A 19,011-nucleotide genomic window follows, 5' to 3' on the forward strand; every position below is an offset into this window, starting at 1 on the left:
GGAGGCGGGTTAAGGACAAATTCCTTTTGACAATGTCATGCTCAAACTGCCCTGGTGAGGGTTGTCACAGGGTTCCTCTGAGCGGGAAGGTTTCTGTGGGACTGGGGCAGGGCTCTCATGTTGGTCACATGGGCCCCCTTCACATATCTATGGAGCAGCAGTTTTGACCAGTTTGGATATCAACAGGGCATAGGGTTCTGCTGCTGGGAAAACTTGAAAATCTCCCATTTGGCTCAGTGCTGTCTCTGACACTTGAGGAAACTGACTCCTGAAGCAGAGCTAGTGGCCTGAGGTCCCAGGGAGACTTAGAGACCCCGACCATCAGCCCAGTCCCTGTCCCCAGGGTTGGCTGCCTCCCAGGAAACTTTCCCCCACGTATTCCTCAGACCATGGAATGACACGCTCTGCAGAGCGGCCAGGATGGCATGCAGAGAGGAGAAGTTCCTTAGGCTTCTTCCCCCCATGGGGAAGGGGAGACATGGGCTGTGAGGTGGGAGCTGCAGTTGTAGCTTCAATCCCCCTTGAATGACACCCATTCATGCTGGGACAGATGCTCAGGGTGGGTATGTTTAGCACCCAAAGACCAACTCTCAGAGCGAGGAGGATCCCAGTTCAACCCAAGGAAGGGGCCAAGTAGGAAGCGAGCCTCCCAACACCAAGACCTGGGAGTCAGAGTCCATGTACCCCTGACAGAGAGGACCTGGAGGTAGTGCTGAGGCTCTGACCCAAGTCTCAGTCCTGAGAGCTGACCTAGCAGAAGAGGAATTTTTCAAAGCTCTGAATAGGGATGCTATTGGACCTCCCCTAACATACCTTGGCCACCTTCATCCAGTGCGCCACCACTTTGGCCCTGTCCTGGGCCATCATGCTTGAGTCCCCAAGGCAGGTGGTGATCACACAGGTGGCCACATGATTGCACTGTCTGACGGTAGCACTGACAGTGGAGGCCACGTGCTCCTTGCCAGGCTTCCTCCTCTGGGACCAGACGGAGCCCAGGCACTGGTGGGGCAGCACCTTCTTGAAGAGCTCCTGGGGAGAACGGGGAGTGTCACCAGCCCTGCCACTCCCCAGCTCAGGCTCCCCTGTCTCCTGAAGGGTTCACTAGACAAGACTGAAGCTCAGGAAGCTGAGGATGTGCCTGAGCCTTGGAGTCCATGGGATTCAGTCTCTGTCCACCGTGGGCACCCAGCACTGGATGACCAAGGACCCAAGACTGGTGGGGAAGGGACAGGAGTATCTTCCCCCAGCCCATCCTCACTTACTCCAAGCTCCAGGAAGTGGCTCAAGTCTGCGCACCCCCAGGGAGCATCTTCCAGCATCTGACAGCCCTCTGGTCTGAATCCCCATTCAGTGCACATTCCCCTGTGGCAGCTACAACCAAAACTGTTTGTCTCCCTTGTAGTTAAACACACATCAGGGGCCTAATAAGTTCTGAGGCCGCTGAGCCTCATGGGCACATGGATGGACAACCCATGGATCTGGCTGCACGCAGTGAGCGCCCCTCCCCACAAAACAGGCCAGGTCCCACCCAGCTTTCTGTCTAGTCTCCCTCATTGAATCAGCACAGCCACTCTGTGCAGCAGGGCCTGGGGTGCCCACCTCCACTGTCCACAGGTGGACAGCAAAGGCTGGGGGTTGAGAACGTTGCCCAGGACCCATGGGTGGTAAAGTGTTGGAGCTGAGATTGGCATCAAGATCACAGGAGTTGGGATCAGGGAAAGGCAGGTCGGGACGGCCAAGGGCAGAGGGAAAGCCTGTCCCACCCCCCCTGAGAGCCCCAGACTCACCACATCCATTGCTGTCAGTTGCTCGGCCACCAGTCTTGGAGGGAAGGTCAGGATGTTAACCTTCTCCTCCCTTATAAGGTGCTTAGGAGTCCCAGCCCTGGGGTAGTCAGTTGTTGGGGGTGGAGCTGGCTCTGCTGTTGGGATTCGGATCAGAGCTGGTGGTCCCGATGGCTCCAGCACCACCACAGCTGGACCAGGCTCTAGCCCAGGAGCAGGCCCTTCCTCCGGCTCTGGAGTGCGCTTGAGCTCTGGAGGTGGTTCTGGAGCAGGTTAAAGAGACAGGTTCTCACACATGCCTCACTTTCCCGTGCATTTCCACAGACAGGAAAGATGTGACTGCCTTTTAGGGAAGTCTGGCCCCTGAAACACCCCTGCCCCCTGCCCCACTCCCCCAATCATCTTCCCCGACTGCAGTCCCCTCACCTTCCCCCTGTGCCTCAGTGGGCTCTAGATGCGCCAGCTCCACCCAAAGACTTCTGACGAGGCCCACCGGGTGTGGCGCAGGGCGGCTGTGCAGCACCAAGGCCTGCTTCACGATGAACCAGGGGGAAAGGAGGGGCTGGCCCAAATATTGTGCCTGGTCCGGCCAGGTTCCCATCATAGAAGCGGTGGCCCTGGGGAGAGGCAGGTGGGCAGCAGAGTCAGAGTGCTGGTCTTCCACTCTGCCCTGCCATGGCACCCTTGTTTGGGACTGAGCCTCTGTGCAGGCCACTCCCCTTCCAGCGCACAGCCCCAAGCCAACCCCGGCCCCTGTGTGGCTGTCCTGGTGGTACAGGTGTAGGATCCAGCAGGTTCAACACGGAGTCTGTGTGAGACTCTTCTTCCCACTGGCAGCTCTCCTGAAGGTCCAGTGCACTGCCCACCCCCACCCTCCAGGCCCTGGGCATCTGGGCTGAGGACTGAGACAGACTTGTGAGCAGCCTGCTCACCACAGTCCTGTTCTGAGCCTGGCCACGGTGGTCAGGGGAAGATGGATGTGGAGAGGGGCAGGCAGAGCGGGGTGGGTCTGTTGGGGGGGAGGGGACTCTGAGGCACAACTCAGCCCAGCGTCCCCTCTGGGTCTCCAAGGCCAGGGACCACACCCACTGTCCTCTTTGACTCATGTCTCCTTGCAGGGGAGCCACCAGAGCTCAGGCCTCCCTTGGGAATCAGAAGATGTGTAAGATCAGGGTTCTGCCAGGCCCTGCCCAACCTAAGCCCCAACTCTGCTAACACAGGAAACCCTCCTTCTGCACCCACAGACCACTCACTTTGCTAATTGCTCCTGCAGTGTGTCTCCCCGGTCATTATGAGGAGGTGTCCCTTCAGATGTGGAAAACATCTTGATGGCATTGGCTCTGATGGACGGTAGACAGGACCTACGAATGATGGACAGTGTGACTGTCTGATTCACTGACTAGAACTGAGGCCAGAGATTGTGTCTGCTTCATTCCTTGAGTCAGGCTAAGTGTCTCCAAAAGTGCCTGCCTGTAGTAGGAGCTGAATGCACGTTGTCAAGTGCATCTGAGTGGGCCTGGGGCCCTGCTCTCCCCTGCCATCCCCCATGTGGCTCCACCAAGGACCAGGACACGGTCAGCGAGGTGACATCTCTCACTGCTTGACAGGTTGTTCCCATGTGCTTTTCCACACTCAGATGCCACAGGCCGCTGATGGGAGAGTCAGGGGACTTTCCATGGGACAGAGAGACATAATTGACAGGAACAACCACAGCTGGCCCGGCAGCCCTTTCTGCAGAGCCGGCGGCAGGTAGGCCCTGCCATGGCTGGTCCCACAGCAGTGCCTACCACAGCCCTATGAGGTTGTCATTGTCAAGACCCACAGCTAGCAGTGGTCAGAGTCCCCACTGTGCTGAAGAGGGGACCGTGCTCACCTAGTTAACAGCTCGTCCAGGAACCTTTGGGCTCTGGAGAAGGCCGGGTGGGTGGGCACAGGGTGCAAATGTGGGGGATGTTGCCAGCCGGGAAAGCTGGTACCAGGGACTCCGCCACCTTCTCCAATGTGCCTTTCTGCAGGGCTCGCATCCTGTGGGCCTCACACAGTGTCAGAGTGAACTCAGCTGCACACTGAGGGGGCAAGGAGGGACATCCAGTCAGCGGCATCACCGTGAATCCCAGGAGGATGGAGGTCTGGAGCTCACACAGGAGTCCCAGGCCCTCAGGGACGTGCGCAAGAGGAGGAACAGGAGGGCCCCGGCTGAATGAGGTTCTAGGTTTTCAAAGTTCCACTTAAGTTCGGTGGATGGGGGATGTTCACACAATTGTGACCTGCTGGGCATGTTTCTTGTTTGCTTGTGTGTTTTGGCTGAGGAACAACAAACCTCCTGTATTCACAGTTCATATGATGAGCATTGACCCTATGAGGCCTCAGGAAACATCCCCATTATAGAGATGAGAACACAGAGGCTTACGGATGTCACATGTCTGCTCAAGGGCATGCAGGTCAGAACTAGGAACTGTCCTGCATGCCATTCCCCTCTCAGCTACCTGAGACTTATCTGCTCCCAACATGAATGGAAAGGGGCTGGGAACCTTGCCCATCCCTTGTGTGGGGACAGTGCACACGGTAGACAGGGCCTATGAAAACCACTGACTTCAAAAAAGACCCTTTTGTTTCATCCTTTTATATTAAAGGGCATTTTAAGACCCTCATTGTGAGGATCCCAGATTCTGCAAAGGGGCAAATGCCTGCAGACTCCAGACTGGAGAAATGTCATTATCAGCATGAATCTGAACAGAGGACTCGAGAGGGAGCAAATCCATGTGGTGGGTATAAAGTGACAGGTGACTCAGTGTCCCTGTGAGGCAATTGCCAATGAAGGAACACTGTGCTTGCCTTGGACAGCCTGACATCAGACAGGTGAAAATTTCAATGAGTGAGATTTCCCGGGCCAGGCTGGGAGCAAGGCAGCAGCCATCATCAGAAACTGCCGTTGGCAACGTCCCTGCCACAGCCCTTTGGGTTTGGAATCTGCCTGCAGCCGTTCAAATTTTACATGTGCTCGTCCTTCCACCAACAGCGGGCGTCCATCTCCAGAGGGAATTCTGGCCCCTGAAACACCCCTGCCCCACTCCCCCAATCATCTTCCCCAACTGCAGTCCACTCACCTTCCCACTGTGCCTCAGTGGGCTCTAGATGCGTCAACTCCACCCATCTTCCCACGGACAGGTCATGCTCACCTCAGAGGGGGTGGTACATGTTGTGATCTGAATGTGTCCCCCCAATTCCATGACTTTGGGACCCCTAGAACTTCACTATGTGTCTGCATTTGAGTTTTAGTCTTTTAGCAAGTCATTCAGGTGACGTGAATTCAGTGGTGTGGGTCTTCATCTGATCTGACCAGTGTCCTGAGAAGAGGAGGGGAGCACACGTGGCAGTGCAGAGGGGAGTCCATGTGACACACAGAGAGAAGACAGCCATCTACAAGCTGAGGAGCGACCCCCTCAGGCGATACCAGCCCCGCTGACAGCACCATCTCGCACTTCTAGCCTCTGGAATTGTGAGAAAATGAATGTCTGCTGTTACCACCACCCAGTGTGGCCCTATGTTATGGCAACGCAAGCAAGCAACCTAACACAGTCCATTCTGACACACTTCAGTGTTCCGGGCAGCACTGCTGACATGGCAGCTGAACTGCATTAGGCCCATGTCCATCAGCACTGAAAGGCCACATCGCTGGGTGAAGGACCCCCGCTATTGGACCAGGTCTGCAAGGACAGTGGAGCTGAGTGCTCCACAGGATCCTGGCAAGGGTAGTTTAAACAACACAAACAGATAGGCAAACGTGCTTCTGGTCTACTGTGAAGTGAAACAATATTATTTCACTCTAATATTTTTAAAAATACGTGAGGAGTGTCTTTCTACTCTCCCATGTAACTGGAGGGAGGAGGGGAGGCCTGGATTCCTCTGACATGGGTGTGAGGGACACTCTAGGGCAGTGATGGCGAACCCATGACACGCGTGTCAGAGGTGACACGCAAACTCATTTTTTTGGTTGATTTTTCTTTGTTAAGTGGCATTCAAATATATGAAATAAATATCAACAATATAAGTCTTTGTTTTACTATGGTTGAAAATATCAAAAAATTTCTATATGTGACACGGCACTAGAGTTAAGTTAGGGTTTTTCAAAATGCTGACACGCCGAGCTCAAAAGGTTCGCCATCACTGCTCTAGGGAGAGCCGTCAGAGGGCCTCGGGGGGGTCCCCAGAATTGAGTCTGGGTTCTGGGCACTTCCAGGTCATCAGTTATTGTGGGTGTAGAGACCCTCAAGGCCAGTTCTCACCTGAGTCCGGCCCTGGATGGTGTCTGTGGCCTGATGCACCTTCCCCGGACCGAGGGAGGTCGAGTCGTTGAACCCGTTAACCAGCCCTTCAGTGATGTCCTGGTTGGAGCTCTACAAAGACAGAGCCCGGTACCGGGCCAGGAGACTTCAGAAACCTTCCACCCCAATCTGCGGCTCTACCCCATGGCAGGCCTGGCAAACTGAGACAGTCTGTTAGGACACAGTGAGGATGTTGCGGCAGCCCTGCTGAACTAGCAGCAGAGGTGCATCATGTCACGGTCAACAGCCCTGAGGAAGACTGCGTCCTTTATGGGATGGGATGGAGGTGAGTAGCCACAGCTCCTGGCCCACGGGCCTACGGTGGTTTGCCCTGCTCTGTGAGATGACAAATTGCAGAGAAAAGTATCCAGTACTTTGCCTCCTCCCATCTTTTTAACAAACCACCCAGTCAAGTGTGATGATGAGTGAGGCTTAGAGAAGGTCTTTGAGGACAGTGGAGCTGACTGCTCAACAGGTTACTTGGGGCAGGGAGTTACAATAACAAAATAGCAAAATCCAAATGTGCTCCTGGCCTACTGTGAGTTAAACATATTTTTTCCTTTAAAACTCCCACAAATATGTGAGGAGTGTCTTTCTATTCTCTCGTGCTGTTGGTGGGAGGAGTGGAGAACCAGATTGCTTTGTCATGGGACTGTGGACACGCTAGTGCAGCGGTTCTCAACCTGTGGGTCGCAACCCCTTTGGTGGTCAAACGACCCTTTCACAGGGGTCGCCTAAGACCATCCTGAATATCAGATATTTACATGACGATTCATAACAGTAGCAACATTACAGTTATGAAGTAGCAAGGAAAATAATTTTATGGTTGGGTCACAACATGAGGAACTGTATTTAAAGGACCAGAAGGTTGAGAACCACTGTGCTAGTGGGAAAGCCCTGTTAGGGCCCTGGGGGAGTTTGCAGATTGAAGTCTGGATTCTCGGCCCTCCCTGGTCATCTTGGGGTCCTGGGTGTGGAGACCACCCTGGGCCAGCTCTCACCTCAGACAGACACTGGACAGTGTCATCGGCCCGGTTCACCAGCACCCTAACCTGGTAGGAATACTGGAAGGTATAACTACTATCACACACCCACACCCACTGGCTCAATACTTCACATGATGTTAAATTAATCCCAAATTCTGGTGTTCCCTTTAAAAAATCACTGCTCACTCAGGCTGGTTGCTTAGTGGTTAGAGCATCAGTCTGCAGACCAAGGTGTCATGGGTGTGGTTCCTGTTCGAGAGCACTACCTCGGTTGCTGGTTCCCCAGCCTGGGTAAGGGTGCATTTGGGAGGCAGCCATCTGATATGTCTCTCTCAGGTTTTTCTATCTCTCCACCACCCCCCGCCCCCCCACACCACAACCCATTCTATGTCCCATCCACTCTCTCTAGAAATCAGTGAAAAAAATATCCTCGGGTCAGGATTTTAAAAAATCATTACTCCGCCAGGCCCCCTAATTAGAACCCCCCTTCCCAAGGCTGAGTGCCCTGGACTCCAGGACAGGAACCGCTGGGTGAAATTGGACATGGCCTGCAGAGGCCCTTCAGAGCCTGAGGGCTGGCTCTGTTGCCACTGTTTAGTTTCAGAATGTATATAATTGACACCCGATTTGAGTTTGTTTTTCTTTGACTGAGTTGTGTGCTGTTTTTTGTCTTTGTTTTTTTGGTCACAAATCACTAGCCATTAGTAAGCTTTTCTAATATTGCTCAGTAATGCACCATACTTTTTCCCCTTTTTACATTTCACTCTCTTCAACCATTTTTACCACCCTCCGTCCCTGGCAACCACTAATCTGTTCTCTGAATCGATGAGGTTGTTTTATTTTTATTCCACATACTAGAGGCCCTTTGCACGAAGAGATTCGTGCAATAGGCCTTCCTTCCCCTGGCTGCCAGCACCAGTTTTCCTCCGGCACCCAGGACCCAGGCCTTCACTCCGGCTGCAGCGGAGAAGCCAAGCCTCTTCAGTCTTCAGTCGTCCTCAGTATTCAGTCGTCTTCAGTCTTTGCTGAGGCCAGAACCTTCAGTCTTCCCTCCACACCCGCATATGCAAATTAACCACCATCTTTGTTGGGTTATTTGCATACTCATCCTGATTGGCTGGTGGTTGTAGCAGAGTGACACCAATTTGCATGTTTCTCTTTTATTAGTGTAGACTAGAGGCTTGATGCCTGAAATTCATGCATGGGTTGGGTCCCTAGGCCTGGCCGGTGATCAGGGCCAATCTGTGGGGCGATCGGCGGGGCAATGGGGGGCCCCCACTGTCACCCACCTTGGCCAGCCTGGCACCGCCCGCTCACCAGCCCTTTCCCCTGCTGCCACTGCTGCCTCCAGCAGGGGACAGGTGGGGTGATGGGAGGTGGCACCGATCCATTCACTGGCCAGTCCCGCCCCCTACTGCTGCCGCTGCTGGTAGCCTCCCTCTGTGGGGTGACTGGCGGGTGATGGGGGGTGAGGGGGCAGGGCCCCACTGGCACCTGCCTTGGCAGCCTGGGGCTTGCGGGCTGGGGGAAGCTCCTGCATTAAGCATCTACCCCCTGGTGGTCAGTGTGTGTCATAACGACCCATTGTTCCACTGGTCATTCCGCCATTGGATCAATTTGCTTATTAGGCATTTATTATATAGGATTAGCGAGATCATATCGCATTTGTCTCTCTCTGTCCAACTTAGTTCACTTATCATCGTGTCCTCGAAGACCATCTATGTTGTTGCAAATGTCAAGATTTCATTTTTTATGACTGAATAATACTCTCCTGTGTATATGCACCACTCTTCTCTATTCAATTGTCTATCAATGGACACTTAGGTCGTTTACATATCTGTGCTATTGTAAATAATGTTGCAATAAACATAAGGATATATATCTTTTTGAATTAGAGTTTTTGATTTCTTCAAATACCCAGAAGTGAAATTGCTGGCTCATATGCCAGTTCTATTTTTAAGTTGTTTAGGAACTTCCATACTGTTTTCCATGGCGGCTGCACCAATTTACAATCCCACCAACAGTGCCCAAGGGTTTCCTTTCCTCCACGTTCTCACCAACACGTGTTACCTCTTGTCTTTCTGACAACAGCCGTTCTAACAGTGGGGTGATATTTTTGTGGTTCTGATTTGCATGTCCCCAATGATTTCTGGAGTTGAGCATTTCCTACACTTTAATTTTAAATGCTACTGAATCAGCAGCACTATATAGAAACTAAAACCACTGCTCCTCCACCCTGGCCTGTGTGGCTGAATGGTTAGAGGGTTGGCCAGGCATCAAAGGGTCGTGGGTTTGCTTCCCAGTCAAGGGCACGTACCTGGGTTGCAGGTTTGATCCCACATGGGGAAAGCAACCAATCAATGTGTCTCTCTCACATCTATGTTTCCTCTTTCTCTCTCTCTCTCTTTCTCTCTCTCTTTCTGTAAAGACTGAGAATAAACATAAAACCCATCACAATGAATCATCATAAATGTCTCAGTCCTGTGCCAGAGCCCTGCAGAGGCCGATAATGAGGACTGGAGGGCTGGGAGGGCCCTGTTTACAGGGGGGTGGTAAGGTCTCTGTGGAGACGCTTGTTCTCACAGGTGAGGAGGAGCCGGGTGGAGTGCTCCTGAGCCTCTCTATGTCTTCCTCCAGGCTTCCCCAGACAGCGTCTGGGAGAGAACTCAACCACAGAGGACTTGGGTGAAGGGGTTTCACTAGAATTTTTAAACTGATTTCTGTGGGCAATCTCTCTGCTCCCTTTCCCCCTCACATAGCCCAGTGAGTGGGACAGAAGGTCCTGTGGGTAAAGAGACAAAGGTTTAGAGGATAAGAGCTTTGAGAAAGCCTGGAAGTAGCAGGGCAGGGACAGGGCTAGATCTCCCAGGAGCAGCCCCAAACCTCAGAACTGCCCACGTCTCCCCCACCTGTTCCCAGGTAACCTGGAGAGACAGGGAGAGCCGCCATCAAATCAGATGATGGCAGGCAGGGCTCCCAGCATCTCCCTGCACACCCTGTCCAGCTGACCTCCCCGGGTCTTGGCTTGGGGACACCCCTCCCTGTACTTCTGGCCTTGGGCCCTGGACTCGATGTTGCGTTTTGTTTTGTAATCTGCAGAGAGGGTGGGGACTCTTTGCTGTGCTGGTTGGGTCGCTGTGCCCCACACTAGGCCACTGCTGTCTGATGGAAATGAGTCAACGGGAGTGGGAGGCCTTGCAATGGGAAGGAATGGGAAGCCACAGGAGGGTTCTAAACAAGGGACAACTCCGTCACATTGATCTTCACGTCTCATTCTGGCTATTATGTGGGAAGCAGCCGTTATTCCTGTGTGTTCATTTGCCGTGAGGAGGGACCCGTTCACACCAAGGCCCTGGCTCAGCTTGTCCAGCTGCCAGCGTGCTCCCTATTCACAGGCTTAGAAAGAGTCAACCTGTTCAGAACCAACTCTGGCTGCTAACTCACTACCTCTGCTCCTAGGATTATCTGGAAATTATTTGAAAAAATATGATTGAAAAACCTCATTATTGTTAATATAAAAAATAATTGTGTTCTATTCAGCACTTTTAAAAAGTAGATCAGAATAATTTTCTAGATTTCTGGTCAAGATGGCAGCATAGGTAAACATAGTACTTGCCTCCTTCCACAACCGCATCAAAATTACAACTAAACTACAGAACAACCATCGTTCAAAACCACCTGAACCCGAACTTTATGGAAGTCCTACAACTAAGGGATTAAAGCAGCCACACTGAGACTGGTAGGGTGGGCAGGACAGGCTGGTCCCACAGCCACATGTGGTGGATAAAAATCAGGAGGGATATCTCGGCTGTAGAGCGCCCCCTTGAGGAGCGAGGGAGCCCAAGCCCCACATCAGCCCCCTGGCTCAGGGTTTCAGTGCCAGGAAGAAAAGTCCCCACAACTTCTGCCTATAAAAACCAGTGGAGATAGAAGCTGAGTGAGACAGGGGCTGCTGGAGTCCCAGGCAGTTCCTTTTAAAGAGCCTGCACATGGACTTACTCAGACTCACCTACTCTAAGCTCCAGTGCTGGGACAGCAGTTTAAAAGAATCCAGGGACACAAAGGGTAGAAACGAAATTGTCTGATTTTGGGGTGAGAGGTGGAGGGACAGTTTTTTTCCAAGACAGAAGTGCTGGTAGAGACCATTGTTCCTTTTCTGAGCTGGCAGGCGGTGCCATATCTGAGACTCCATCAACCTGGCTCACTCTGGTTGCCCCACTCTGGTGATTTGTGAGGCCCCACCCCACCCAACTTGCAGGCCCACCTAAGCTACTTCAGGTTGCTTTTCCATATGAATGGCCTGTCTTGGCTCGTGCTTCAGGGTTTCCTAAAATTTCTCAAACAAGCCGCAGCTGGCCTTGGTGTGCCCTGCACCTCTCACTGAGTGGACCCAGACCTGGCACTAGCAGCAGTCAGCCTTGATTCACAACTTGGCTTTGCTGGGTACTTTCAAGCCCAGCACAAGTAGCAGCCATCTCTAGATCATTTTGTAGCTCATGCTGGGTGGCTCCAGAATGAACACGGGTGATGGCTGACTTGGTCTGTACCTCCTGGGAGGCCCCAGATCTAGCACACACCATGGACAGCTTCAGACCACATCAAATGAAGCACCACCACCCAATCACCTCCACAAGTGACACACTCAAGGGGCGGACTCAGTGGGCACCAGGGCCCAGCTGAGGCTGGTCCTGCTCTGTGGGGTGGGCCCTGCACAGCTGATCCTCCATGGCGGCCAGTGGTTGCAGCCAGTCCCTCCCATTGACCTGCCAACAGCAATCAAGGCACAGCTACAACAGGAGGGTGTACACAGCGTACAAGGAACGGCGTACCTCGAGTGCCCAGCTTCGGTGATCTGGGAGGCTGTGGCACTGGACCCTACAGAACTCCTACTTCATTAGGCCATTCTACCAAGCCTGGGAGATGTAGAGCTTTGCCTAATATGTAGAAACAACCACAGGGGAGCTGTCAAAATGAGGAGAGAAAGAAACATGTCCCAAATGAAAAAACAGAACAAAACTCCCGAAAAAAAAACCAAAAACAAAAAAAACAAAATGAAGACAAGCAATCTCCTGGAGGCAGAGTTCAAAGCAGTGGTTATAAGGATGTTCAATGAACTTAGAACTTCAACAGTGAGCTGAAGTTCACACACACACAGTCCACCCTGCCTATCTCATTCTCTCTCCTGTCTCATAAGCATTCCACTGGGACCCACCTTCTCTAAGCCTCACTCATCATCACACCATAAGGGACACACTCAGGAGGCAGACTCAGTGAGCACCAAAGCCCCACTGAAGCAAGTCCTGCCCCATAAGGCTGTCTCCAGCACAGCAGTTCTTCTTATAGACACAGTGGGTCCTCGCAGTCAGCCAAAAATGCGAAGACAAAGAAACATGTCACAAATGAAAGAAATGGAGGAAAGCAACTAATGGAGGACATAGAGTTCAGAACCACAGTTATAAGATTACTCAAGAATCTTCTACGAACCTCTGAAGAACTTAGTGAGACCTTCAAGGATCTTAATGGGAATGCCAAAAAAATGGAAAAGGACCAGTCAGAAATTAAACATACACTGACTGAAATAAAGAATAATATAGAGATACAACAGCAGATGAGAGGATCCCAAGAATCAAGTCAAAGATTTGAAATATGAAGAAGCAAAAAACACCCATCTGGAAAAGCAAAATGAAAAAAGAATCCAAAACTATGAAGATAGTGTAAGGAGCCTCTGGGACAACTTCAACCATACCAACATCCAAATTATGGGGGTGCCAGAAGAAGAGAGAGAGCAAGATACTGAAAGCCTATTAGAAGAAATAATGACAGACAACTCCCCCTATCTGGTGAAAGAAATAGACTTACAAGTCCAGGAAGTGGAGAGAACCCCAAACAAGAGGAATCCAAAGAGGACCACACCAAGACACATCATAATTAAAATGCCAAGGTCTAAAGACAGAGAATCTTAAAAGCAGCAAGAGAAAAACAGTTAGTTACCTACAAGGGAGTACCCATACGACTGTCAGCTGATTTCTCAACAGAAACCATGCAGGCCAGAATGGAGTGGCAAGAAATATTCAAAGTGATGAATAGCAAGAACCTACAACCAAGATTACTCTACCCAGCAAAGCTATCATGTAGAATTGAAGGCCAGATAAAGAGCTTCACAGACAAGAAAAAGCTAAAGGAGTTCATTACCACCAAACCAGGATTATATGAAATGCTGAAGGATATTCTTTAAGAAGAGGAAGAAGAAGAAAAAGGTAAAGATAAAATCTATGAACAATAAAGTGACAACAAATAAATACCTATCAACAAGTAAACCTAAAAATTAAGTCAGAATAAACTGGTGAATATAATAGAAGCAGGGGCATAGAAAGGGAGTGAACTGACAATTCTTGGGGGGAAGAGGGTGTGGGGGTGCAGGAAGAGATTAGACAAAAATCTTACACCTATGGATGAGGACAGTGCAGGGGGAGAGGGGTAAGGGCATGGGGTGGGGTGGGAACCAGGTGGAGGGGAGCTATGAGGGAAAAAAGAGGAACATCTGTAATAATCTGAACAATAAAGATTTATTAATTTAAAAAAAGGAGACAAAGATTCTAATTTCTATTTTTAATCCCTTTGGACAGTGCTCTTACTTCTGCCTTATTCTCTCTGAGAATCCCATTCTTTTTTAAAAAATATTTTTTAATTGATTTCAGAGAGGGAAGGAGAGGGAGAGATAGAAACATCAATGATGAGAGAGAATCATTGATCAGCTGCCTCCTGCACAACCCCCACTGGGGATTGAGCCTCAGCCCTGGCATGTGCCCTTGACCGGAATTGAACCCAGGGACCCTTTAGTCCACAGGCCGATCTTTCCACTGAGCCAAACAGGCTAGGGCGAGAACCCGACTCTTTAAGCTTTTTACAAGGTAAACCCCAATACTATCAGACATCACCCAGGTAAATTCAAGAAAAGAAGCACAAGTTAGAACAAAAAAAAAATTGGAGACATTTTTCATTTTTTCCTGCTGGGTGGATTTTAACAGACCTTTCATGATTATCTGACTAAAGCTGACTGTCAGTTACAAACATGTTTTATTACAGCTTTTATAAAATTTAGAAAAAGAAAAACACTCTATTTTTTAGTATCTTACACCAAAACTATTTTTTTCCCATACTTTTCCCATATTTTCACCACTTTCACTGCCTCCAAGACTATTTATGGTCAGCCCTCACTAGCAGAAACATGTAACAGATTGGCAGATTATGAAAAATGGGTCTGGCAGAAATGCCGAGGAATTTGAGGATTTGGGGGGGTGGAGGACAGGCTTGTTTTTCATTCTTTGGTGTTTGTTTCAAATTGCTGTGTTGTCCCAAAATATAAAGTGCTCCTATGTAATTTAATGTACAAAAGGAGGCACTACTTAAGAATTTTTCGTTTGACCAACTGAGTTTATTACACACAAAAAACTCAAAACTAAAGGCTTTAAGTAAATTGCTTAACTATAACTTGGTATTCTTAAAACATAACTTTAACTCTAATAGGCGAAAACTACTCAGGCATATGCATGGTCAAAATACTGCACGCTGGAAAGAAATAGCTTAGCCAAGGAAAAATGCCTGGATGTGTTTATTTAGCATGCCCTCCCCACCCCCCCAACACACACACACACACACACACACACACACACACACACACACACACCCCGCTGTTCTTTGTCTTTTTGGTAGGCCTGATAAAGTTTCTCCCTGCTTCCAGGAGAAGTGGATCAGCAACCAGACTTCTCACCTGCTTATCCCTCACCACGAACCAGCTGTGGGTGTAAATCGGCCCCTGCAGACTGGCCTGTGCTCCTCTGTCTACACTGGAATACCTGTAGGCACACTTGGCAGAACTGGGATGAACATACACGCTATCCAAATCCTGGAGATCCTGTCCCATCATAACAGCTAGTGTCTTTGCCCCTACAGTGGGGGTGGGGCTGTGCACTCAGGTAGGGGGTCCTCAAATAGAAGAGGCTGTTGATGCTGGGGGCAGACTGTCAATACAGAGATTAAGAATGCAGACACCACCCCCCCATTCCTGTCCCTTTTGGATTAGCTCCACATGAAGGAATGTGCAGGCCTGGGCAGCATGGTGACAGTGCCCTGGATCTGTCTGCGGCCACGCCACTCCAGAAGCACAAACCCAAAAGCTCCCTGCAGAGCCTCTCTACAGTGAAAGGGAGTCCTGGCTGTGTTTAAAGGTGTCACATGGCAGAGGTGTCTTCAATGTCCTCACAAAACACTCTTGCTTTGCTACAGACACCTAGCTGGCTTACAACTCCAACACATATTACAATATTTCTGCCAAGATATGTATATTTTTTCCAACTGATAGAATGATGGAGACCTAGGCAAAGATGTGAGCATAAATCAGGTTCTAAGGATTCCAAAGGTATTCCAAAGGTGTGTACCAAAGACTGAATTCCTGATCAAAGTTGCCTCTTTTGCGCCCTCTTGTGGTGCACAGAGAACATGCAGCTCCATGTGAGGACCAAAGGCTGAGTTACTTACCAAAGCTGCCTCTTCTGCGCCCTCTTGTGGTGAATGAAGGACATGCAGCCCCATGTGAGGACTAAAGGCTGAATTCCTGAAGGGAGCTGTCTCTTCTACACCTTCCTGTGGTGAACAAAGGATATACAACCCCATGTGGGGACCTGAGGCGAATACCTAATGGGAGCTGGCTCTTCTATGCCCTCTTGTGGTGCACATAGGTCATGCAGCCTCGCAGTGGGACCAGAGGTTGAATTCCTGATGGGAGCTGTCTCTTCTGTGCCCTCTTGTGGAGAACAAAGCAAAAACAGGCCCATGTGGGGACCAAAGGCTGAAGGCCGGATGGGAGTTGTCTGTCTGTGCCCTGTTGTGTTGATCCAAGGACAAGCAGCCAGCCCATGTGGTCACCTAAGGCTGAATGCCTAATGAGAGCGGTCCCTTCTGTGCCCTCTTGTGGTGCACGAAGAGCATGCAGTTCCACAGAGTGACCAAAGGCTGAATTCGCGATGGGAGCTGTCTCTTCTGCACACTCTATGGTGCCTGAAGAACATGCAGCACAGCCCATCTGTGTGTCCTATTCATCAGCTGCTTCTTCACTTCGTTGCCCTTTTGGCATCATTAGTAACTTTAACCCGAGAGCATTTGCTGGACGTGCTGTTCAGACAGAATCCAAGCCAGACTGGGAGCTTTGTTATAATGACTTTATTAACTTCCCCTGGGATTTGGACCTGGCATTACATTACAGCATCTACAGAAGCTGCTGAGCATAGCACACATAAACTAATTGCTAAAATTCTGCAGCACATCAAAATTTATATATTTTGCCCATCTGACAAAAAGATAGCTATAATTTTTATTAATTCGCCCCTAATGGCTATTGTTGTTTTGGCTGTTGTCATTTTTTTTTTTATTTGACAGCTGCAGGCAAAGAGGTCAATGCCCCTGGCTAAATAGTCAGGTTTTGTGTGTTGTGAATAGTCCTGTGGCACAGGTGTTGAAAATCACTGGTCTAGAAGGCAATCTTCCATTCCCAAGTGCACGCACATCATTTCTCTTTTCACAAAGAGGATCTTGGGGAGATGCTCTAACCTGGTGATGAGAATGAGACTGGGGGACAGGACACCCTGACAGAGTGCAGATGGGAAGGTGGGAAAACAATTCTGAAGAATGAAAATGTAGATGTTGCCACCAACCTAACCATCCAATATTTTGTGTTTTAATTTGATTGCAGCGTGTGGAGGAATGTGGCTGTAGGTGGCTGAGGAGCTGAAAGGTAATGGTTCTTAGGGAGGTCCTCTGGCCATCCTGGGATGGTCTTCGCTGAGAGGAAGCGGGCGGCCAGCGTTATTCTGGTCGGAGGAGTTACTGGGTTGCTGGGCCTGGGGGAGAGGGGCCTTAGTATTTGATTACCAACACACTTGAGCATGCGCACTTCTCACAGGTGTGCCTCGGAAGCTTGGATGAGATTGGAATCGTTTCCGAGGTGCCTGCGGCCAAGTGAGGGTTCCATCGGGCACAATGTGAATGTCGTAGCGCGGGTCTCTAGTGAACAGGACCAATATGAGGAGCTCATGTGGCTGACCGGCTCTTCTAAGTGTCCCCAAGTGAGGGGCTAACCTCGCCGTGACCTGCAGCGGCCATGTCCTACTGTCCACCGCTGCCCGCAACGCTCCTGGGGGCGAAGTGACCACTGATCTGCTACTCAGAACGCCACCCAGCCCAAGGGGTGGGGCGGCATTTAGAATCAATGCACGGCTGTGGTGCCGAATAGCTAAAGAGAAGGTGGATGATGAAAAGCAAGACTCGGCTCAGCGTGGGGCACTGTGACATTCCGTGCACACCCGATGGGCATGACAGATGTCATGGGCACCACCTCCACCCCATGTCACCTTGTTTGCTAAAGGGTTTGGGGGATCCCTGGACCCTGCAGTTCGCCTGCCTCAGCAGCCGGGGCCTGACCTTCAGACCGCATGCTCAGGGACTCATCAGAGGTGTGCCAGCTGACACCCCCCACTTTCCTGGAAGTGGGGCTGTAATGGGGCCCACAGGAGCCCTCGTGGGTGGGGCAGGCCGGCTCGGTGGCCCAGCTGGTCATGGGTTCCCACTGGATCTCCTTCCTGGGACAGTGGAAGTCCAGGCAGCATCTGGTCCAGCTGTAGAAGGCCAAGGACAAGAGAAATCTTGGGCTGGGTTCAGTATGCTCTGGGAGGGGGACCAAGAGACCCGCCAGTGATGCAGGGAAGCAGGCATCTGAGCCCTGGGTGCTCGCAGAGGGCCGCGCCACTCAGCATGCCCCTGGTGGCCTCGCCTGGAATGGCGGGCGGGTCTGATGTAACAGGCTCCTGAGGCAACCACGAGTCCAGTAAGCGTTCTCACTTCTGTGCGGTAGGGACACATGAGCTGAACCAAGGCCCCCGTGGCACTGCCAGGCACTGCCCAGGAGGGAGGCAGTGAACCCTGGTCTCACTTTCAAGTCCTTGTGAATCAGATTTCCACCGATTCTGAAGCGACATCAATATCAATTCTGTGTAGGGCACCATCTGTCTCTCCACTGACAGCTTGTGTTTGTATCTATATATAAAAGGCTAATATGCAAAGTGTCCCCTCAGGAGTTTGACCAGGAGACTGGGGGTTCGATTGCTTGCTACAACGTGTTCTGACCACCAGGGGGCAGCGCAGAACATGGCAGGTGACCAGCAGTGGCGGTGGGAGGCAGGGAGGCAGGTGGGAGGCAGGGAGGCAGGGGGAGACAGGGAGGGAGGTGGGAGGCAGGGAGGCAGGGGGAGGCAGGGAGGCAGGGGGAGGCAGGGAGGCAGGTGGGAGACAGGGAGGTAGGTGGGAGGCAGGGAGGCAGGGGGAGGCAGGGAGGCAGGTGGGAGACAGGGAGGTAGGTGGGAGGCAGGGAGGCAGGGAGGCAGGGGGAGGCAGGGAGGCAGGTGGGAGACAGGGAGGCAGGTGGGAGGCAGGGAGGCAGGTGGGAGGCAGGGAGGCAGGGGGAGGCAGGGAGGTAGGTGGGAGGCAGGGAGGCAGGGGGAGGCAGGGAGGCAGGTGGGAGGCAGGGAGGTAGGTGGGAGGCAGGGAGGTAGGTGGGAGGCAGGGAGGCAGGTGGGAGGCAGGGAGGCAGGGGGAGGCAGGGAGGTAGGTTAGGGGGGAGCCAGGAGGCAGGTGGGGAGCCAGGCGCAGGTGGGAGGCAGGGAGGCAGGTGGGAGGCAGGGAGCAGGGGGGAGGCAGGGAGGTAGGGGGAGGCAGTGAGGCATGGGGAGGACAGGGAGGCCGGTGGGAGGCCATGGAGGTAGGGGGAGGCAGGGAGGAAGTGGGGAGGCAGAGGCAGGTGGGAGGCAGGGCGGCAGGGGGAGGCCTAGGGAGGTAGGTGGAGGCAGGAGGCAGGGGGCAGGGAGG

The 19,011-nt window shown here is 51.7% G+C and overlaps 1 pseudogene; it reads right to left on the reverse strand.

The window, feature by feature from the left end:
- Positions 1-1,834: 1,834 nt before the first annotated feature.
- LOC118655218 lies at positions 1,835-3,808 on the reverse strand (annotated as a pseudogene).
- Between the last annotated feature and the right edge of the window lie 15,203 nt (positions 3,809-19,011).

The sequence above is a fragment of the Myotis myotis genome, unplaced genomic scaffold (genome assembly GCF_014108235.1).
Source record: "Myotis myotis isolate mMyoMyo1 unplaced genomic scaffold, mMyoMyo1.p scaffold_m19_p_43, whole genome shotgun sequence".
Lineage (NCBI taxonomy): Eukaryota > Metazoa > Chordata > Mammalia > Chiroptera > Vespertilionidae > Myotis > Myotis myotis.